Source organism: Cupressus sempervirens, chromosome 6 (assembly GCF_028749045.1).
Source record: "Cupressus sempervirens isolate cs-2001-9-10 chromosome 6, ASM2874904v1, whole genome shotgun sequence".
NCBI lineage: Eukaryota > Viridiplantae > Streptophyta > Pinopsida > Cupressales > Cupressaceae > Cupressus > Cupressus sempervirens.
The window spans coordinates 571799365-571824335 of record NC_143123.1 but is presented as its reverse complement, the minus strand read 5'-3'; the positions used below and the strand labels follow the sequence as shown (position 1 = coordinate 571824335).

Below are 24971 nucleotides of genomic sequence, written 5' to 3'. Positions count from 1 at the left end.
GGTAGATGATCCATCTCACCGAAATGCATAGGTATCCAGCCACTGCAATCGCCTTATACATAGGATCAACCACTGAATACATAGTTCACACTATCGAACCATCGAACCAAGGATGCATTAGAACACAGCATAACCCCCCCTTAATGCAGACGGGGTGTGATGACAGGCAACTGAGAAGGTGAGCCAAATCTCCTGCAAACGAACCAAGAACGAGGAGAGAGGGAAAGAGGTACAGACACCGATAAAGACACGGTCTAACTGACTCTACATGGGGCTAATGTCATGGAAGGGACACTCACTTGACAAAGGGAGAATGCCTAAAACAGCAAACAAATAATCCCTCCCATGGTGCTTTATGAAATGGTGCATGCACAGCTGACTCAAAACAACGTTCATGACTCCCGAAAAACAAAAGTGACAGTTTATCTCAGTGTGAAATAGAAAGTGCTTCAAAATGATAGCTACAATGATCATAACTGAAAAAGATCTGAACCAAAAGAAAGTACAGCCGAAAAGAAAGCAAACCATGCCAGGAAAATGATCCTCGGGCCTAAAATACTCAAAATATCCACCATAGAGCAAAAACACCAAAACTATGATAGAAAGAGAAGAGGCCAAAAACGAAGAAAAAGGACTACATTTCTGAAAAGAACACATCACTAGTTTTCTAGAAATATAAAGTTTTCAAAAAACTGACATGGGATGTAAAAGATATGCATGCCGGAGTCAAAAATAGGACTTTGGACTTCAATAGAAAAAATGAGCAATAAAAAGCATCAAAACCAAAAAATGCCTGCACCAAAATCTCTGTCTCGGAACTAGCTTTCTGGTGCTTCTTTTGGATTGGAAAAATACCTTCGTATGCAAGAGTTATGGCCAAAAAACTAAAGATAGGTCCAAAAGCAATCGGGAGAGGTGCATGCAAGGGCTGATGCAGCGCTGATGTCAGCAAGTCAGACGATTAAATTTGATGGTTTGGTGGCCATCGCAAAAAAAAAGAGTGCCACGTGGCAGTACTGACATGGCGGGGGTGACGTGGCAGGTCCACGTGGTAAGGTGCCACGTGGCGCCCATGCCACGTGTCACCCTCGCAGTGGCTGATTCGGCTGACGGTGCTGCATAGCTATTGAGCAGAGGACTGGGCAGAGCGAAGGCGGTGGAACTGGGAGGAGGTGGCCGCAGGGGCGGCGGACTAGGATGCACCGCCGGCGGAGATCCATAGTCGGGCGGCGGCCGGGAGGAGGCCGAGCCGCGGCGGAGCGCGGGCGACACTGCCTGCTGCGGCCGCTGCGGGTTGCGCGCAGGTGGCGTGGTGGTGGTGCGCCCAAAACTATTTTTTTTTAAAAAAAATCCGTCGCTACGTCCGTACGACCGTACGATAGACCCCTGCAAGCAAAAAAGATTGCCTCCCGGAGCTCTGTCTCCAAAATTGAAAAACTTTATATGAATCCTGACTGCAAATGGCCTTCCGGATCCATTGGTGATGTCCGTTTGGGCTGAAAGTGCTCTGAAAAAATGCTGATCCCCTGATTTGAAGAAAAAATGCACAAACAAACTAGGGTTTGTGACTTCAAATCACGGTTTCAAAATTTCTTCAACGAAGCAGCAACAAGAAGGCTCTGATACCATGTTGGAGTTGAGGAAAGCCAACTCCGAAGATGCCAAGATCACCTGCATGCGAACCTGTCAAATAGAATCCATAGAAGGGGAGGAGCATGGAGCATGGGCAAAACCCTAAACGGACATGAGAGACACCATGAATGCAAACACAAGAAGAAATGTATTTACAATAAGAAATGATGTGATAATGTTGTTGTTGTTATGATATTTTACAATGAGAGAGAGCCCGAATATAAAGAGCTCATGGAACCTTGTAGAACAAGCTGGAAGGTGGTAGAAGATAAGTGTGACAACTAGAAGGGAACAAACTCCCGTGTTGTCACCAACTAACCACAACACGCATTAAATATGAAATATTAAATAAATGCATGACCTAAGTAAGCTTAAGCAATAGAATAAATAATTAATAATTAATTATTTACTCTAACAATTTTAAGGATCCTTATAATTTATGCTCTGCATACAACTATTTCTAATTTAGGGTCCCTTTCCCATAATATTTATGCTTTAGAACAGAAAAATGTATGTACCCTTTGATTCACATCAACCTACTTCTAGTCATTTATGAACTTAAGTGATCTCTTTCTTGCCCACTCCTTTGTTCATTTATAGAAATTAATTCTTAATTTCTTTATTGTGTATTGATGAAACTAATCTTTGAGCATTTGGAAGCAATAAAAAAAAAAGGAATCAAACCTCATCTCCCTTGATTTTAGCCTCGCATAGATTTCTTTTATGAACTACTCTATGAAAGACATAATTGTTGAAGAGTACTACTACCAAGATACTTCATATGATGTTGTTTCTATGATAGAGAAAAACATATGTAATATGAAAGGATACTTGAGCTTGAAATATTTTAAGAGAAAAAAATCTTCCCATGGAAACTATTTGGCAACAGATGGATGGAACTATCCAATGAACTACTTTGACTAGTATTGTTAGAATGAAAAGTTGAGAATTTTTATGTGCATTAAGTTGTAGTTTTTCAAAAAGTATGATGGTGCACTTATAGTAATACTCTTAGAGTTTTTAGAATAGAAAATAATACTCGAAAAAATTCTCATCGATTTTGTTTGTAATAGTAGCCACCAAATTCTATCAAACATTTTTTATATGCAGATGGATAAAAGACTTGATCTATCTATTCTAGTTAATTTTAAAGAGATTGGTAATGACACTTGAGGTGAATATTTAGTGAGGTTATTGTTCAAAGGGGAATTAACAATAGATATGGTAGTGGGGTTGAAAGTTAGTAACATTAACTTGATAAATTTTATTGCTAACAACCTGATTTAGTTTATATCTTTTGCTAGCAGAGTAGAAATTATAATTCATATTTTCTGCTCACCCAAAACTTGGTTTCAAAAAATCTTGAACAAGAAATTCCCACATGAAAAAAGCTATAATTTTAATTGATTGGACCAAATTTTAGGACCGAGCACACCCGTTGGTAAACTACAAAGTCTCAATAGTCTCTTTTGTCTCTACTTGATAGGATTTAGCATAACTAAATGTTAGCTCCAAGAAATGTTATGCTCCCTAGATAATTTAAGTCCAATTATTTACTAACTCATCTTATAGCATGTCATGAAAAACCTAATTTAATGTCTATGGCACCTCTAGCTTCAATCCTTTGCATGACAACAATAGCAATGTGAAGGACAATCTATTGGCATTCTAGAAGAGTGTGGAAACAATAGGATATGAATTCAAAGATGCAAAAAATATAATGTAGGAGGAAGACATTTTGAAAGAAAGAGGAAGAAGATGGTTGAGGAAAGTGGCGAGGTGAGTAGCCTTGATCTTCCTTTGTAGCATCATCATGAGTTGTATCATGCGCAACATGAGGAATTCTATCATTTTGACCACTCCCTTCTCTATTAATTTTGTTACATTCTTTAGATGGATGACCACAACCATGGAGGAATTAGAGTTTCCTATTATAGGCCTATCCTTCACATGGGTCTCCATATCCATCTTCATCTCCACATCCTAAGCTATTCTTGTGGTTTCAAGTTTTTGGTTCAAGGTTATCTATTTTTTTCAAGCATCTACTACTAGGTGGGCCCATTATTTCTCTCCTAAGTCTAATCTTTGATGTTGACTTTCATCTATATTATTTGATGTATCATTTACATTGATAAAGGAGAGGATGGATGTGGTCATCACCATCTCTTGATCCCACAATGGCATGTGATTTTTTTTTTTCTAACATCTAGCAATGCTGTAGTTTCCAAATTATTTCTCCTTCACAGTTTCATGAATATTAATTTGCTTTAGGCTTGCAAATCCATGAACCCACAAACTACTATTGTTTGAGTATCTTCAAGTTCAAACATCTAAAATCGGAATAGTTAATCTATGAAACAACTAAAACTCAATCTCCATTTAATCCTTGAAGTGAGAGACGCCATTAGATTGATAAAAATTAAGACATCTTTTGGTATCAATTCTAACAAGGAAAATTTAGAAAATGAAGAAATCACAGAAGCTTGAACAAAATTGATTACAAAATGTGGTCTATGACATTGTGCTAAAATAGTGAAAGAATGTTTTCATCATAAGATTTAAGAAAAAAGAGAGATATATAGCAAACAAGTAGGTGTCAAGCATCTTGCTAAACTAATGAGAACTATTATGTCTAACTATTTAAGGATTCAAGAGATGTTGAACATATGACACAATCATTATCAACTATTACCTAGTTAGAAAATGTAATTTTCTGTGGTCATACAATAATGGCTAGAATTTGTACAAAAGCATTGGTATATGCACCCAAATTAAAAAATGGAAAGGACTACCTGAGCCTTTGGAGAATATATCTATCAAAAAATGATCTATAAAACAATTATAGACAAACATTTAATGCTGATTTTGTGAAAAATTTGTTTTGGAAATTTTAGAAATCTTCACAGTTAGCCTAGTATAGCTAGGAACAATCCCTTCGGTAAAATATACATCTTTTGTATGATAAGTAGTTTGAACTCCCAAATCCAATTTGTAAAACATGATAGACATCTACAAAAGCCATGTAAAAAAGATTAATTCATTCCAACTTTGTGTGGGAAGTCATGACTAATTTGATGTCAATATCTCTTATCATTAATCCTATTGGTGTAATTAAATATTCACTAATTACACTTACTTAAGATTACTTAGGATAATACATTGCATAGTAGTTTGTGATTGAAACAATTGGGAGTTTGCACCTCAATTAAACACATGGTGTAGAAGAATTCCACTCTAGGTGGTCATAGTTTTTATCTCATTCCACCTTTAGTGTACTTATCATATTATCATCCTCACCATTACACATACTTCATTGCATAATGGAGGAAGATCCACCTTTGGTGGACATGTAATTACATTATCAATAATAGCATTCTTGCATCTTCATGTAATTGTCTTGCCAATCTCTTATGGAAGTTATCTTGGTCTTTCATTTGACCTTGGGGGTGTTGTAGAGTCACTTAGAACTCTAACATGGTATCAAAGCCCTCATGGTGTGAAGACCTCTTCTCAAGAAGTGCAATCTTAGCTTGACTTATTGTTGGTGCAACATTGGCAATTTGGACATCATAATTTGGAGGAGATTTCAAGAGTCGTATTTTGTGACCTTCTATTGCAGGCAAAAAATGGAGCTTGTTGGTGCAAATTAGAGGTTGGCATCATATAGAGGATGTCCAAAAACCCTTAAATCAATTTTTTTTTCATTCAAATCAAACATCTAAGGCCAAATCTAGAGCCATTTGATTTTTGAAGGTGTGGTGGCAACAATTCAAAAATAATAATTTTAGAGGCAATTTTCAAACATCAATATCTCCCTCATATAGACTCCTTTTTTTGAGCAATTTTTTTGTTTTGAGGTAGAATTTCACAATCTACACAGTGGTGTAGGTGATTTTGGGTCACTATCTCTATTTTTTTTGAAAATCACAGATCTTGTTTTTTTCAACTTTCAAGGTTCTATTTGGACACATTCAGTAACATTTTCAAGTGCAATTTTTTTAAAGTGCATGATTTTTCCTCTACTTTCTAGATTTGTAATTAGATTTTAGTGATTTGGAGTGGGCATATCACTTTTAGAAATAGGTCTTTTTTGGCTATATTTACTCTTGGTGAATACTTGGATTTCAATTTTCTTAATTGAATCAGTAATTTTAAGGAGTTATCAGTTGATTTCAGTCATCATTTGATTTCATTATAGATTTTTCAAAAGTTTCATTACTCACTCCATATAACTATCATGAATGGAAATAAGTAATCTCTATCAATTGATGAGTATTTGATTTCTTAGAATGATTCTTGGACAAGATCCAGAACTAGCTATAGTTGTTGCAGAAAGAAGGAAATGGTTTGATATAGGGGATAAAGAAATTGTCTCTCTTATATCTACCATCTCTAATGATTTTTTATATCATATTTCATCCTACACACATCCTCATGATACATGTACTACATTGGAAGGAATCTTTGGTAAACCTAATAGAATAAGAAAATTCAAATTGGAGAATGAGCTTATAGGTCTAAGTCCATGTGATTTTGACAATATTCAAGACTTTTTCTCTAAGTTCAATTCCATTAAATTGCACCTTTCTAATTGTGTCATTAGTAAAGATGATGAGCAATTCATATTATCTATTCTTTCCAAGCTAGGTCTTGAATATTCAATCTTTGTTTCCACAATCTATGCTACTATTGATGCTCTTGTTAGTGCATAAAAAATGCCTTCTCTTGATGAATTTTTAGCTCATCTCACAAGGGAACAAAAAAAGTTAGCACACATGGGTTAGTTGAAGCCTTCAAAGCATCAAGCATTGGTTGCAAATGACTCCTCTCCAAAGGTTCCCATAGGAAAGGGAAACAAAGAACACAAGGATCCTAAGCACCATGACAAAGGTGATGACCCTCCTTCACAACTTAATATTAAATCCAAGTCCTCTTCAAGAGAGGAAACATGTAGGAGTAAGAGAGATAAGTGTGCTTATTGCAAAAAGTTAGGAAATGATGAGCATATATGTTTCCATAAGAAAATTGATGAGCTCACTCACATTCTTTAAAAGAACAATATCTAGTTGCCCTCATCACTATCTTCTTCTTCTTCTCAATATCAGGTAGCTACTACATCTACATCATCATCTAGAGGTAAAGGACAAGAAATCATTGCTTCCAGACATCCTAAAAAAGTTAAATGGATTCTTGATACAGGTGCATCACATCATATAGAATCTTCTATGGATATGTTTTCTTTTGTTGAGCCTTGTAGTTCTCCACCTATATTGATGGATAATAATTGTTGGAATTATAGATGGAGTAACTGAGAGGGGGGGTGAATCAGTTACCACAAAAATAAATCTATAGATCCCTTAGATATCTTAAATAACTAGTTACTGTTGTCAGTCAATAGCCACACAAAAAATACTATAACTCGATAGATGAACTATGTATTAAGTTATTACTAATATTTAAACATTCACAATTATTAACATACATGCAAAAGTAAATAACATGAACACAAGAGACACCACATTTAACATGGAAACCCAATATGGGAAAAACCACCAAGTAACTAACTACCAATTTTCACTCTTCTGAAGTGAGCCCTGTTAGGAGCCAACCCTATTAAAGGTTACAAAACACACCATTATGTGTGACCCTATTAGAGGATTTAAACACCCTACTAGGAGTGTCCTTGCTAGAGGACTTTAGAACAATTCAATAGAAATGTCCACCTTGTTAGAGGATTTACAAAATGGCTGCTAAACCAACTCTATTAAGAGATTTAGAATTCGCTGCTACAATTGTGAGAAAGTAACAATGAGTGACTTGAATGAGATACAACTGAGCTTTGCTAATATACATCTTTGTTTTGCTTCAATAGATCCTCACTGATTGAATACAACTCTATTTCTCCTCAAGGATATATGATCCTTCTCCAAAATTTTCTCACACTTCCTCTTCACAATCAACTTACTTGCATCCTCCTTCATTAAATTTAGAATTTACAACTTGACCTTTTATTTATACATTACAAATTGTCAAGTTGACTTATTTACAAGTTATATTTACCAATAAACAATACATCAGTCAGCTACAGACATTACATGAAACAAATAATCTATATTTCCCAAAATAATGAAATCCTTCATTGGCCAACCCTGCTCGATAGACACTGCTTCAGAAATGAATTTCAGTTTTAACCAAGTGAAGCTCAATAAGTACTTCAAACTTTGCAAAAATCCTTTGGAGACCGAGTGAACTTGGTAAGAATTGATTTTCCTTCACTGAATTTGTGAGCTCGATAGAAACTAACTTTCCTTTGTTAACCTTGGTAGCTCGGTTAACACTAACCTCTATCTCAGAATCCTTTGATGCTCAAGTGAGCTTGGTAGAAACTATCTTCATAGTGTAGAATTTAGGAATGCTCAGTAGACTCTATAATTCTCTTTGCTGTGCTTCTAAACTTGGTAGACTTTTTCTTTTGCTTTGCTGACCAACTAAGCTCGGTAGACTCTATCTAATAACTGATATGACATTTGTGTAATATCAAAGGCAACACTGAATTAAACAATTGTATCCAAAAATATCCCTCTTTGGCATTGATGGAAACACAACATGTCATAGAAGAATGAAATTTGAAAAAAAGTCTTTTCAAAACATTTCTCCCTCTTATATTATATTCCACAAACTTCTCAAATACAATAGTCTCCCTCTGTGAAGGAATTACATAATCAGCAAACTCTCCACAAACAAACACAAATTTCAGAAAGATTATGATAGTATACTCTCCCTCTTTGACAACACATGCCAAAGAAAATACAAGCCAAATGAGTAGTAATGTACCTTAAGTACTGATTCATATGTAATGTTCTCATGATTATGCTATATCAACTAATAAATATTAAACTTGTTACCTGTTGATGCATCACTTAAAACTTCATTTTAGTGAGCCTTAGATATGGGAATGACCCCTAACTTACCTCTTAGATACAAGAATGCATCTTTAAGTAAAGGCTTGGTGAATATGTCAGCAATTTTTTTCTTTGTATGGACATATTCCAATCTGATCTCCTTATCCTACACCAATTCTCTGACAAAATGATATTCTATTACAATGTGCTTGGTTTTTGAATGAATCACTGAATTTTTATATATGTTAATTGTACTTGTATTTTCACAAAACATAACAATTGGTTTTTTGATTCTCACCTTTATGCATTCCAATAATTTCTTGAACCAAACAATATTAGAACAGTTTATTGCTATTGCAACATACTTTGCTTCAGCTGTGGATTGGGATTTACAATTTTTCTTTTTAATTGTCCAAGAAACCAACCTCTTTCTAAGAAAGAAAGCTCCTCCACTTGTACTCTTTTTTTCATCAATGTTTCTTGCCCAATCTACATCAATAAACACTTCCAAATCTAGATTATCTCCAAATTTGTACCATAATCCATAATCTTTACTGCGTTTCAAGTATCTCATGATCCTTTTGATTGCCATCATGTGATTTTCTCTTAGTTTTTCTGAAACTACAATACCAACTACAAGAGCAATATCTGGCCTTGTATGAATCACATACTACAACTTTCCAATCATAGATCTATATAATGTATGATCTACCTCCTTTGATTCATCATCATTGGTAAGCTTCAATCTAGTACACATAGGAGTCCCAAATAGTTTATAGTCTCCCATACCAAACTTTTTTAGTATCTCCTTGATGTATTTAGACTGAGTGATGTAGATGCCATTCTTACTCTACTGAATTTGAAGACCAACAAAGAATTTTATCTCACCAAACAATGACATCTCAAATTCCTTGTTCATTTGCTCTAAAAATTCTTTGCAAAGATCATCATTTCCTATGAACAAAGTATCATCCACAAATATTTCTACCAAAACAATTTTATTATCTAGTCCTTCCTTGATATACAAGCTACTATTATCATTAGTTCTCTAAAAACCAATCTGAATAAGATAATTATGCAATCTTTCATACCATGCTCTAGGGGTTTGTTTTAGACCATATAATGCTTTGTATAATTTTCAAACCATGTCCTTCTTGTTTGGATCAAAAAAACCTTTAGGCTACTCAATGTAGACTTCTTCTTCTAGTACACCATTGAGAAATGTTGACTTGACATCCATGTGATAAACCTTAAATCCTATATATGTAGCATATGCAAGTAGGGTCCTGACACCTTCCAATATTGCAATAGGACCAAAAGTCTCTCCATAGTCTATTCTTTCTTCTTGAGAGTATCCTTTGCATACTAGTCTAGCTTTGTTCTTTGACACCTTACCATCTTCATCCAACTTATTTCTAAACACCCACTAAGTTCTAATCACATTTTTTATCTTTAGGCCTAGGTACAAGAGTCCATGTTTTTTTTTCTCTATCTTCTCTATCTCTTTATTCATATCCTCAATCCAACTTTCATTTTCTAATGCATCTTTGACACTTCTAGGTTCAAAATCAGCAAGTAAACAAGTACCTTTCAACTTACTTCTTGTCATAGTACCTTTAGATTTGTCTCCAATGATATGATCTAGTGTATGATGTCTCCTGACATACTTTTCTAATATAAGTTCCTTTCCTTTTCAACACATTGCACTATCATCCTCTTGCACTTCAACTTGAGGTTTTGGCTATTCTATCTACTACTCGGGTCCTTTAGATCCAGTAGGCATTGGCTAAGTAGCATCAGAATGTGACTCAATTTCTTTCAACTCAGTTTGAACTTCCTATAGCTTGGTTACTGAAGACTCGGGAGTAAAAGATTCTTGATTGACAAGTGTATCTGGCACTTTATCAAGTTCAATGAAAACAAATCTCCTATAATCTTCTAGTTCCCTTTTGCTTTCTTCTTTAGTTCTTTCTACAAACTCATCAACTTTCACATGTGAACTTTCTATGACTTGGTGAGTAGACAAATTCAAACATCTATATGGTTTACTCTTGCAAGAATATCCCAAAAATATTCCGTCATCACTCTTCACATCAAATTTACCTTTTCTAGATTCTTTCAAGATGTAACATTTGCTTCCAAATACTTTTAGGTAACTTACATTAGGTTTATAGCCATACCATAACTCATAACAGGTTTTGAATGAGTCCTTCTTTAGCTGTACTTGGTTCAAGGTATGAACTACAGTGCTGATAGCTTCCTTCAAGTATTTGATAGCAATATTCTTTTCAATCATTAAGGTTCTTGCATAGTCCATTATAGATCTATTCCTCCTTTCAACTATTCCATTTTTCTTGGGAGCTCCAGGGGTTGATACCTATCTTTTGATTCCCCTTTCAGTGCAAAAGTTATTGAGCCTATAGGAGATGAATTCACCACCTTTGTCTAACCTCAAACATTTCATTCTTTTGCCTATTTCTTTTTCTACTTTGGCCAATTACAACTTGAACTTCTCAAAAGCTTCTAATTTCTCTCTTAGGTACATGATAGTCATCAATCTAGAGTAATCATCAACAGAAAAAATGAAGATCATTTCTCTAGTATAGCTTTCAATTCCAATAGGTCCACACAAATCAGTCTACACAATTTCTAAAATTTCTTCAGACTAATAGTTCTTACTTTTGAAGCCAGTTTTTCCCATCTTACCAACCTTTGGTTTCTGTATACTGGGAATGCCTCTTACCTTTCTAAATTTTCTTATTTTCACAAGGTTATCAAAGTTCACATGACACAACCTTCTATGCCATAACCAACTTTCTTCAACTTGAGCAATCAAGAATGTAAATTCACCAAGTTCAAGATAGAACAAGTTACATTTTGTTTGAATGCTTGATCCAATCAACTTTCCTTTGTCATCCAACAGTCTTGCCTTACCATGCATGAATTCCACTTTGAATCCATTATTAAGTATCTGTGCCACACTTAGCAGATTATGGTTTAGTCCTTCTACCCAATATGCATTATCACATACAAACTCTTTGGTTAGTGAGATTTTTCCTCTTCCTTTTATGTAACAAGGTTCATTATTACCAAACCTCACACTACCATCATCATAGTCTTCAAAATGTTCTAACTTAGTTTTATCAATAATTATATGATGAGAGCAACCACTATCTATAATCCATGTATCTTTTTTTCTCACATGAGAGATAAGTGAAATTTCCTCATGATTATTAGAATCATCTTTTACAACAATATAGAAAATTTCATCTTCTTCTTCATTAGAATCATTAGAATCCTTGGCCATGAAACATGTTTTCTTACCTTTTCCTTGAATGATTTGAAGTCTTTCTTTCCATTTCACTTGTGACCTTTCTTCTCATCCTTGTTCTACTTATTTGGGAACCTAGCAACAATATGTCCAATTTCTTCACATGAAAAACAAATTATATGAACCTTACCTTTGTATTTCCCTCTACCTCTAGAATATTTCCTTGCAAGTAGAGCTTCAACCACCTCAAGATCACTATCTAAACTTTCTTTAGATTCTTCTTCACTTTTTGACTGAAAATATTTTATCTTCTTGCTTTTCTCCTTGAGTGAAAGCTTGGCTTCAAATGCTGATTCAATGTTCTTGGAAGCTGGAACATAGTTATCATAGTTTTCTAGCTCAAATGCAGTCAATCTTCCAACTATGGCCTCTAAATTTATCTTATGATTTGCTTCACATCTTCTTTCTTGAATTGCAAAAACTTTAATTGCATAAATAGGAAGTAATGTTCTAAGAACTTTACTTATAACTATTTCCTCCTCAATGTCTCCTCCAAAATCTTTGATTGCACTAACAACTACTTTGACTCTTTCAACATACTTAGCAATGTTTTCATCCTCTCTCATCCTCAACTAATCAAATTGTTCTCTTAAAATTTCTACTTTGGCTCTTCTCACATTATCATCACCTCCATAGATATCTTTCAACTTGTTCCACATTTCAAAGAGAATTGTGCAATTTTTGACATCATCAAATTCTTCATAGCTTAGGGTAGATGCAATGTCTATCATCATAGTGTTATGAGTCTTCTTCTTAGCAATTTCATTAGTAGATAGTGTGCTAGAAGGTGTTACATATGCTTGATCAAGATATTTCAATCCTGAATCTCCAATGGAGTCTCATGAGACCTTGCCATGCTGAAAAGTTATCCCTATTAAGCCTTGGAATTTCCCTCTTCTAAGACATCCTAATGTTTAGCTTAGGTCCTTGAAATCTTTCCTACAAGCACCAAAAGCTCTGATACCAATTTTTGGAATTATAGATGGAGTAATTGAGAGGGGGGTGAATCAGTTACCACAAAAATAAATCCACAGATCCCTCAAATGTCTTAAATAACTAGTTACTATTGTCACTCAGTAGCCACACATAAAAATGTTGTAACTCGATAGATGAACTGTCTATTAAGTTATTATTGATCTTTAATCATTCACAATTATTAACATGCATGCAAAAGTAAATAACATGAACACAAGAGACACCACTTTTGACATGCAAACACAATATGGGAAAAACCACCAAGTAACTAGCTACCAATTTTCACTCTTTTGAAGTGAGCCCTATTAGGAGCCAACCCTGTTAAAGGTTACAAAATAGATTATTAGTTATGACCCTGTTAGAGGATTTAAACACCTTTCTAGGAGTGGCCTTGCTAGAGGACTTTAGAAAAATTCAATAGAACTGTCCACCTTGTTAGAGGATTTACAAAATGGCTACTAAACCAACTCTATTAAGAGATTTAGAATTCACTACTACAATTATGAGAAAGTAACAATGAGTGACCTAAATGAGATGCAACTGAACTTTGTTGATACAAATCTCTATTTTACTTTAATAGATCCTCACTGATCAAATACAACTCTGCTACTCCTTAAGGATATATGATCCTTTTTCAAAACTTTCTCACACTTCCTCTTCACAATCAAACTACTTGCATCCTCCTTCATTATAATTAGAATCCACAACTTGAATTTTTATTTATACATTACAAATTATCAAGTCATCTTATTTACAAGTTACATTTACCAATAAACAATACATCAGTAAGCTATAGACATTACATGAAACAAATAAACTATATTTCCCAAAATAATGAAATCCTTCATTAGCCTACCTTGCTCGGTAAACACTACTCCAAAAATGATTTCTAGTGTTAACCAAGTGAAGCTTGGTAAACACTGTGAACTCTGTAAAAATCCTTTTGAGACTGAGTGAACTTAGTAAGAACTAATTTTTCTTTGCTAAGCTTGTCAGCTCGGTAGAAACTAACTTTCCTTTGCTAACCTTGGGAGCTCGGTTAACATTAACCTTTGTCTCAGAATCCCTTGACACCCAAGTGAGCTTGGTAGAAACTATCTTCACATTTTAGAATTTAGGAACACTTGATAGACTCTGTAATTCTCTTCACTGACCTTCTAAACTTGGTAGACTCTATCTTTTACTTTGTTGACCAACTGAGCTCAATAGACTTTGTCTGATAACTAATATGACATTTGTGTAACATCAAAGACAACACACAATTAAACAATTGTATCCAACAAATAATAAATACATAAAGGTTTGTGGTAAAGGTTTTATTTCTATGGGAGAGGTTACATTTATTCCAATATTTTTGTAGATATATACATTAATTATACCAACTTTTTTTTTTCAAAACCATATGTGCAGATATAAATATTAAGTACAACATGTCCAATATTTTTGCAAATATATGCATTAGTTACACCAAATTTTTCTTTCAAAACCTTATGTGTAGATATAAAAATTAAGTACAACATGTCCAATATTTTTGTAGATATACACATTAATTATGCCAATTTTTTGTTTTAGAACCATGTGTAGATATAAACATTAAGTACAACATGTCCAATATTTTTACAAATATACACATTAGTTACACCAAATTTTTCTTTCAAAACCATATGTGAAAAAATAAACATTAGGTACAACACGTCCAATAATTTTTTTAAATATATTTTCATGTGAAGAAAGACCACACCTAACAATATGAACCCATAACAAAATAATGAGATAATGGCTACATTGTGGTCTCAGTTTCAAAGAAAAGTTGATAAATTTAATTTTCCTTGAAAAAAGTGAAAGGACTTAAGCAATTGAAGAATTCTAATCACAATAGCCCAAAGTCATTGTAGGTAACATGGTCATGCTAAAGGGGGCCATGATTTTTGTCAATTATTGTATGTGGATTTCTTATTGGAGGAACATGGAGGTGTGAATATCCAAGGTGAGGATAACACTCCCATGGAAGAAGATTATAATGTTCTAGAGGACATGATTGAAGAAGATGGTATTGGCATAGCTAATAAAGGTTATCATGATGATGGTACTAGCACATTTGATAATGATGATGAAAATGGTCTTGATATATCTATACTTGAGAAGGCACATGAGCCCTTGTATGAAGGTTCATAAATGGATGAATGAATGAATGAAGTATGTAATTAGATGTTAATAGGGAATTTAAATTGAAGTTAGGGGGAAGGGGGGGTAAGCTAGATGAGAATCCACCTTTACATGATTGGCCTTGTTAAGTAGAGAATATTAAAGTATTCTCAAAATCATGTGAAGCTCAAACTAACATACCAAAGATATCTTCCTAACAAGCTAATAGTTTATTTTCTTTGAGATAGAGTTCCATGTCCATTCCTTTATCAATCACTACCATTTTAGGCCCCTCAATTTCCTAGGTATGTGCTATTGTCAACTAAACTATGCCCTTAAGTGGCAATGAAAAATCACCAAATTAGGGTTATGCCAACTTGATCTAGAATTTAAAAATTGTTATGAAATTTCAATCAAAAAGTTGTGAGAACATAATTGGTAGGAAATTAAATTTTATGTATGAACTACTAGGCCTTATCTAAATAAAGAAAAAATTGATTGGTCAAAATTTTGAATTTTAATGCAATAGTACAAAAATTTTGGGACAAAAATAATAAGTAGGCATATATTTGACCACCTTAATCAAAATTGAATGATAATAGTTTTTAATAAGATTCTAGATATAAGAATTAGACTTATTCTTGGATTTGACACATATTTTTGGTTATTTTTATTCCAAATATACAATTATTTATGAATTTTCTACTATTGTATTTTTGGAATAAAAACACCCCATGTCTAACCAACTTAACTAATTAAAAGCTTTATAAAATTTAGTTTTCCCTTTATTTCCTTATAGTAGAAGAGGTATATAATGTGACACATTTTTTGAATTTCAAAAATGTTATACCATTTAAAAGTTAGATTTGTTTTTCAATTATTGTATCAATCAACACTTTATGCATAACTCTATTACAAAATGAATAATAATTACTTACTAAACTAATTTGACAAACATAAAATTTATGGAAAGATAAGAACATTCTTAAGAAACCCTTTTCATTTCATCAAATTTGGGTGAAACAAAAGTCGCCAGACACATGTTTGAAGTAAAAAAAATACAAGAACAAGCTAAAAGCATGTCTTCTGGACATTTTGTATGTTGACCATGTAGGGTTGGTGCCCAAAGCAATACTAGGACTTATAAAGGTATTAATATTTTGGTATGGTATCAGGATGGGTGGGAAAAAAGTTAGAATAGATTTTGATATGGATCAAAGTGTATTTACTTGGTTGAAACAATGATTCAATCAATAGTTTAGTAACTCTTCTTACATGTTCAAACAAATTTTTGAATGTGTCTTGAAATGTATGGTTGACCTTGTTCAGCATACTTTTCTTTCCTATATAATGCTCATATTCATATTTAATGTGGTTGTGTTAGTATCCCTATTATCCATGATATATACTCTATTATATTGACATTGATGTCTATAATATTGAATAATTTTGTAGATCTCCAAAAACCACAAGTGGGACTTGATGAAAAACCATGTGTTGTTGTTGGGAAAAGTGGTCTCTTGGCTCTGTATGATAGTTTGTTTAGTTAGGTTTACAATAGCCTTAATCTTATTTATGATTTCCATATTTCTAATGCTCAATATAATTTCTTAGGAGATAAATAGGAAAGATAATTTATTTTAATACATTACACAAATTAAAATATGTCTTGCTATCATGTAGCTAGATGTTGGATCATCTAAACTTCTTGTAACTGATAATGAATTCAAGGATTCAAAGATTAGAAAAAAATTGAGTGAAACTATTAGTTCTTTACTAGAACTGCACGTAGTTCCAATTTCCAATGAAAATGATGTAGTAAGCACAACAAAAGAACCATACAAGGTATTTATTCCTACAATGAATTCAAACCACATACTTTTTTTATAAGTATACCAAATTTTTATTTTCATTCATGTTGTAAGATTGTATCTATTTATCTATTCTAGATGTATGATGTGAAGATTAACATTTAATGTATAATCTTAGACAATTATGTTCATGATGTATGGATATTATTGAAGTTTGACAATTTGGTTAGCTTCTTGTTGTATCAAGAGCATGTTAATTATGGTGTACATGCTTATATTACTACACTAATTGACATTACTTTAGACTAAGCTATTTCCACAAGTGGTTGAATTGCATGCTTATTGTATCACTAATTTAATAAAAAATGCATTTTTTTGACACTTTGTGTAGTTGAAGTCTAACTTTTCAAATGACTCTTTCCTCATTTTGTGGTGTTTTCTTATATGACATTATTATAGAAAATCTAGTCTTTACATGGGAGAAATCTCTTATTAATTTGAATTTGAATCTTTACATCATGTCACTTGATTTTATAGAATACAATATGATAGTGAAACTCATGAGAATTGAAAAGTCATAAAAAATTAGAGAGAAATATAATAAAATATAGTAAAATTATGCAAGCTCTAGGGCTTTACATATACCCAACATAGCTTGCCTTCTCTTATCATCTCTATCTATTCTTTCACAACTCTTGATTTATTTGTCACACATATAAAGGAGTGTGAGATCAATCCAAACTTTCTTATTTATTCCAAGCTACAAACTCATAAAGCATTCAAGAAAATGGTAGAGCAAGGAGCAATCATTGAGATCATTAATAATGAGACTATCAGACACTTGAGATGCAAAGGATATCATGATCTACTTGATGGAGCTTTGTTGACCTACATTACACAATAGTAAATACCATTTTTTTTATACCAAAAAGCAATTTATAGTTTCACAGATTTAACTATCTTTTAGGTGTATTTTTCAAATCCCTTCCATGAATGTTAAACACCTTCAAATATAATAGCCTCCATTTCAAATATGGAAAAAAAATCAATATGTTAAAACTTTTTAATTGTGTGCATATTTAAATTCATCTATAATTTAAAACAACCTTTCGAAGGTTGGTCTATAAAGAAAAGGGCTATTATCTTTTGACACATTTATCCATTGTTTCTTTCAAACCTTGAATTTTCATGTAGGATGTTGCACCAATTTCTATGGCTAGAGAATGGGAGATTAGAATGTGTTGAGTTGCAGAATGTGTTTAGTTGCAACTTAGTTAGCATTCTCTCATTGTTTAAGATTGAACCCCAAGTTTTGTAATCCTTTACTATATATGTATCAACTTTCCTTGTGGTAAGATGTTGGCATTGTCTTATTTGTTTCTTACTAGTTGTTTGTAGATTGTGTAGTGTATGTTGATGCTCTCCATTGTTGTAAGGCCAACTACAATATAAAGTTTGAGATTATTCAACTTCTTACCATGTATTTATAGATAAAAAATAGAAGTTAAGACATACTAAAATGAAATTCCTTGTACACATTCCTATATCGAGTGGTAAGATATTAGTCTTTATATTTCCAAATTTGTAAGCTTGATTAATAAGAGATTTTCTCTTCCAACTAGGGTAGGTAAATAATATCAGATATACTAAAATTTAAATTCCAAAGAGAAAACTGTATCTTATATATTTTTATACACAAATTTGTAATGTGTTTTTTTTATACACAAATTGGTAATGTGTGAAGATTGACCTTCCTAAATACTTTTCAAACTTTTTCAAACTAGGAGTTCAATAGAATGAAAATGACAACCTGTGTATATTATAAATTGGCAATGTGGATTGGAAATTTCAAAGAGAAATGTATCTTATATTTTAAAGATGTATTGGATAATTTTCTTTGGTGCTTAAATGACCAGGAAATAATTAAAAATGTTACTCTCCTAACATGATAAAACCTATGTGTTAGTGATTATCCAATCCCACATAGAGGCGAAGTGCCCTTAAATAAGCTACTTGTCTTATATTTCTATGAAGATTCCTACAATGTTCAATGAATTTACTAGAAACACAACTTTGAGATTTCCCAATGAAAATAGTTGCTAGTGATGCTACATTTGGAAAAATAATAGTGAAAAGAATGCCCAGAGTTAGCTGAAAAATACCATTCAAATAGCTTACAAAAGTTATCTCAGCAAAGGACTCATATGCACAATAAATTAAGGCTTTAGCACACCTTAAGTATAAACTTATCATGGGTTCAAAAAAATGATTTGTTGCACCCACATAGCTCTTTTTGTGAATAGAAAAATAATATTTAAAACAATATGCCCAACATGTTTCAGTGAAGAAATGTTAGAGAAGATTCTAATTAGTCCCCTCTTCATCCAACAATCTTCATAAATACCACTTGGGTATACAAGAAAATCAGTAAACTTGTTTTTAAGGTTAGAATGGATGTGTTACACAAGTTGTTGGTATCTTTGATTGTAGTATACATTTTATCTGCAACTCCCACAAATGCCACAATTGACAATACTCCTCCTTCTCAAAAGTTATAAAAATCTCCTCCTCCACCCACTGATCTACCATTACCAGTTTCAAATATTCATGTTCTAGTGTGGCCACCATTTTTGCGTAACAAGTCTCCTCCTCATAGATTTTACAAATCCCCTAATATTGATTGAATTCCAATCCACACTCAACCCAAAATTTCCCCCCTTCTAAGCCACTAACTTATCCTATACCAATCAATCCTAACAATTATCCTCTTTCAAGCATTTTTTAAATTGGTCTCTTTGTATCTTATATTTGTGAAGATAAATTGGTAAACTAGGATTTTAACACAAAGAAGATGTTAGTCTCTTAGTATCTTAAATTGGAATAAATGTCAACATTAAATTTGAGTTAAATCATAGTTAATCATTGTAGTTAAATCAGAGTTACATCATGATAGAAAGTGATGGTCCATATATGCTAGTCTTGCTAGTAATAAATGATCTTTTAATGTACAAAAGTACGGTGTAGTGGGTAATGGAGCACATGATGATATAGAGGTCTTAGTTTTCAATTATTCTCTTGTTATTATTACCAATTTTTTTGATTGAATCAAAGGAAGAAGACATTGTTGATGGTTTTCATTTATTTACTTGTTACTAATGCTAGATCCTACTTAATTTTTTCCATCTTCACCAAGAGAAATATTGTATCTAACTAACAAGAAACTTATGTTATTGAAATACCAATTCTTTTCATAGGCATTTTCTTGTGCATTGAATGAGGCTTGCAAAGTGTCAGGTGCAACTTTACATGTACCATGTGGCAAGACATTTTTGGTTAACAATTTGAGTTTCTAGGGAACCTATCAACCTGGCTTCATTTTTTAGGTAAGATCAAATATTCAAAAAATTTGATGTAATAGTACTTAAAGTCAATCTCATTAAAATTGTGTCTAACATTTTTATTTGTTGTAAGATGAGTAGTAATCTTTGGGATAGCTTAAATATTAGTTGTCAACACTTAATTTTTAGGTTAAACATATTAAATAGTTATAGTTAATTTATCTTATTCAAGTGGTTTAAAAAGAGAGGAAAATTGAAAAAGAACAAATGGTGTATCAAAGAATACTGAGGATGATCTGGAATCAACAGAGATTCAAGCAATCAAACTTCTCAAGAAATTGGCTTAGTTCTAGTTTTATGTTAGTTTCTTTATGTTTCTGGCTTTTTGTTGGCCTTTTTAAACTCATTTTTTGGGTTTTCTGCTAGTCTCTAATCTTTAGGATGGTGGAGTTTATAAAGTTTTATCCCTTTTCCAGCATAGTTTTATTTTTGAACATAATCATAATTTATATTTTGTAAGTTGATACATTTAGATTTAGGTGGTGTAAAGCCTACTTTTTCCTTAATATAAAATCCTTTTTTATTCAAAATTAATATTTTAGTAATATTTAAATTTGATCATAATTCTTCTCTTGTATACTGATTGGAAAATATGATAATAACTCATTCAAATTTTCTTTTATTTGTATTTCTAGATCGATGGAAAGATTGTTGCACCCAAGAATCCCAGTAGTTGGAAGAACAATTATGTGGAAGGGCACAATTTACAAAAGAGGATATAATTGGTCAAGAAAATAGAAGATTAGACCAATGGTTAGTACATATTTATATTTGGTGAACATCTGTACCATCTTTTTAATTTTAGAATATTGATGCATATCATACAACTTGACATGTCTATAGGCAAATCAATTCAATGATGTTAGGAGAAGTGTATTCATTGGATTGAGGATGATCAACAATCCTTAATTTCATATGATATTGATAGGTTGTAACAATGTCTAGATCATTGGTATTACAATTTAGGCTCCAAAAGAAAGCCCAAACATTGATGGAATTGATACATTCATATCAACAAACATAGTTATAAAAGGTTGCACTGTTGGAATAGGTAATGAAATGGGTCAAGTATTATAAACTAAAAGATTTCATTTGCAAGAAGGTGTTTTAATCTCAAAGGTTGAGTTGTTACCAAATTTTTTAGATTCTATACATTTTCTCTAATTAACACTATGAATCACATTTTATAATTTATAGATTCTCTCTAGCTACTATCCAAAAAATTGATAGCTATTATCCAAAAATATACACAATGGAAGAATAGTGTTGATTTGTTACAATTATTAAAAAATTAAATTCTAACAAATTATAAGAAAAGAAAGATCCTTTTCTAGTTCACAAATTTTCTTATCATATTATGACATATAAATTATATTCTCTAATACTATCAAAAGATATAGATAATAGAAATTAATATAGATATAAATTTATGACTCAAAATTTTCATTTCCTTAAATAGTTATGTTGTAGATTACTTCTAAATAATTTAAATCAAATAGTTTCACCAATACTACAAGAGATTTTCCCATTCATTCTTATATAATAATTTAAATAGTAGTTAATGGAGATTAAGAGAGATATTTATTATGTATATAGATGAATATATGAATGCATGGAAATGTGATCAATGCAGGTGATGATTGAATCAGGATAGGTGATAGGTCTTCTAATATCAAAATTAGTGGTATCACATGTGGTCTAGGCCATCAGATAATGTAATATACATGAATTCAAATCCTTTATAGTTTCATATCTGTCTAAATATGTTTTGGTATGAGAATGTTTTTGAATTTTTTTTTTTTGTAGTATTTGAAGTCTTGGAAAAGGAAGCTCGAAAGTAGATGTCCACTTGATTCATGTGTCAAACTACAAATTGAAATCAACAATGAATGGATTAAGAATTAAGATATGGCAAGTGTTAAAACATTTCTTTCAAAACTATAACAAAAGAAAAACCAAATATTTCTCTATGCTAAGGGTTGATCAAATATATTCATAAATTGCTATAAAGCAAGAGTTTAAGAAGCATGGTAGTCATTGTTATTTCCATGGGAGTTCCTCATTCAAAATGTTTTTTTGAGAAACATTTCATAATATAATAGGAGGGTTCTTGCATACCAAGGGATATAACATATGAGAACATGATGGGGACACAACCCAAGCACAGAATGGACACAATAGGAAAAGGAAAATTTTATTAACTATGAAAAATATGCTAATACACTTAGTGTAAATAAATAGACTCCAAAACATGCCCAAGTTATTGGTGCTACCACCATCAATGATCACATCACAACATTTATCCTCACACTTACACCTGGTATGTAATAAACTCCTCCTTTGTCCTAGTTCAATCTCACCACTTAGTAAGACCCTTTCATTTACTAAAGTCTCTCCTCTTTTTGCATCCTCTAAATGTGATGATTGTGCATCCTCATCCACATGAGCAACCCTAGCTTGACCCTGAGCTCTCCTATCTGTCCTTCCTTGTTGTTGAGGGCATTCAAAGGCATGTTGATCTTCTTCTTTTTAATGGAAATAGGTACCATGGAAGCCTCCTCTTCCTTTTCCAAATCCTCTACCTCTTCCTCTATAATTTCCAAAGTCTTGATCACGAGAGCGATTGAAACCCTTGTTCCTCTGGTTCCTGCTAATACCCACATCTTCATTTTTCTTCTGGGTTTCATTTTGACCTCCAAATGACCTACCACTTCCCCTTCCTCCTTGATTGTGCCCTCTTTGTCTCCCTTCAAACCTCTTATTTAGCTTCTCTTCAACTCGTAGGGCAAACTGGTATGCCTCTTCAACACTGGCCATTCTTACTAGACTTAATTCCTCCTGGATGCTAGGTCGTAACCCACTGATATAACAAGCAACCTTCTCCTTATTTGCTTCTATATTCCCTTCTCTAATCAAAAGTCAGTAAAACTCCTCTGTATATTCTTGGACTGATTTTCTTGCTTTCTTTAACCCATGCATCTTCTTAAACAAATCAAGCCTGTAGTCAACAGGAATGAACTGCTTCTTTAGTTTGTCCACCATGCGATCCCACCTTGTGATCTTCTCCTTTCCTCTTCTATTTCTTTCTAATTGAACCTCTCGCCACCAAATTTTGGCATGTCCTTTTAGTTTGGCCTTTGCAAAATTAACCCCATCTGGATCCCTAATATCCTCATACTCAAAGTACTCTTCCAGTTCATTGATCTAATTGATCAACTCATCTGGTTTCAGATTTCCTGAAAATACAACCACATCAATTGTAGGTCTTTTCCCAAACTTAGTAATGGCTCTAAAAAGCCTCTCCTCTGCCTGATTCAAAACTTCCCTATCAATTTCCCTTTCTGGTCCAATTTCTTATTCTTCATTATCGTCCTCACTTTCGTCACCTATAGTAACATTTATTCCTCTATGGAGATCCTCCTGCAACACTTGTACCTGCCTTTGGAGGGCTCTAACCTCCTCAGGATTAATAGCTTCAGCCCTTCCACCATGCTCTCTTTCTGGAGGCATCTTCTTAACTCAAACCCACAACCACACAGTCCTAGTGCAAACTACCTCATAGTCGGCGCTCTGTCTACACACTCAGGAAAACCAGCTCTGATACCACTTGATGGGGACACAACCCAAGCACATAATGGACACAAAAGGAAAGGAAAAATTTTATTAACTATGAAAAATATGCTAGTACACTTAGTGTAGAGAAACAAACTCCAAAACATGCCCTATGGGCTTACAATAGCATAAATTTGGAGATAAATTCTCTCCCAGTACCTTCTCTCAAACTCCACTCCTAACTGCCTTTTACAATGCCAGAAATGTCCTTAAATAGACCCCAAAGGGTTAAGGATTAGGAATACATTCTAGAAAGTTCTAGTTGGCATCCACTGACCAAGTAGAAGGCTCTAGAAGCTGCATTAGAATTTGGCGCAAAGTTAGAAGAATCCAAAAATGGTAACCGAACTTTCGAGAGGCATAACTTTTGAACCGTAGCTCTGATTGACGAACCATTTACATTTTTGAAAAGCTCTCAAAGCACTCTATAGCCTTATTGTTAAGATTTTCTCATCCCCCATTTTTTGGCTCTATTTGAGGTCATTTAATGCCCCTAACCTGACTTTGAAGCATTCTTAGGAGGTCTCCAAAAATTGAAAAACTACAATAACTTTCAAACCATGGGGCCTTTTGACCTGGTTCTTTTTCTAGAATGATCTAAATTATAATTACAATCATCCAAACAATTTACACCTTCTATTTCACCAAAATTATGGCTCAATTACATACTCCTATTTTTTTGGCATTTACACGTATCCCAAGGTGATTAAAAACTCTAACCCAGAGCACTAATAGTGGAACTATGAGAGTTGGAACCTTTATTTGACCCAAATGGGTATCCAGAAATTAAAACACATGAAACAGAAACTAAGTCTACATACATTTTTTTGGGTGACACAGGATTGCCCTTATACCTCTGGATGCTCCTACATTAGAACATTGATATGGTAAATGTGAAAAACCCAAAGTAGATTATGAATGTGAGTACTAAGAAACCTCTTCATTAAAATTTAAATTTATGATATTTATTTCTTCTTCTCTATAGAAAGCTTATTATTGAGCCACTAAATGGCCACAATGGAATTTCTTAAGTAGGAACTTTAATTTTCCATTCTAAGTGGAAGAAAAGTGTGGTCAAATGATTCCTTGTGGGCTAGATGATATAGAGGGAGCTGAAGACATCATAATTTTACTAATCCAATTTTAATTTGATTCTTTGAAATTC

At 33.0% G+C, this 24971-nt stretch overlaps 1 pseudogene; it reads left to right on the top strand.

Annotated features, from left to right (window-relative positions):
* Positions 1 to 1021: 1021 nt before the first annotated feature.
* On the top strand, positions 1022 to 22193 carry LOC149553550 (polygalacturonase-like; annotated as a pseudogene).
* Positions 22194 to 24971: the final 2778 nt, after the last annotated feature.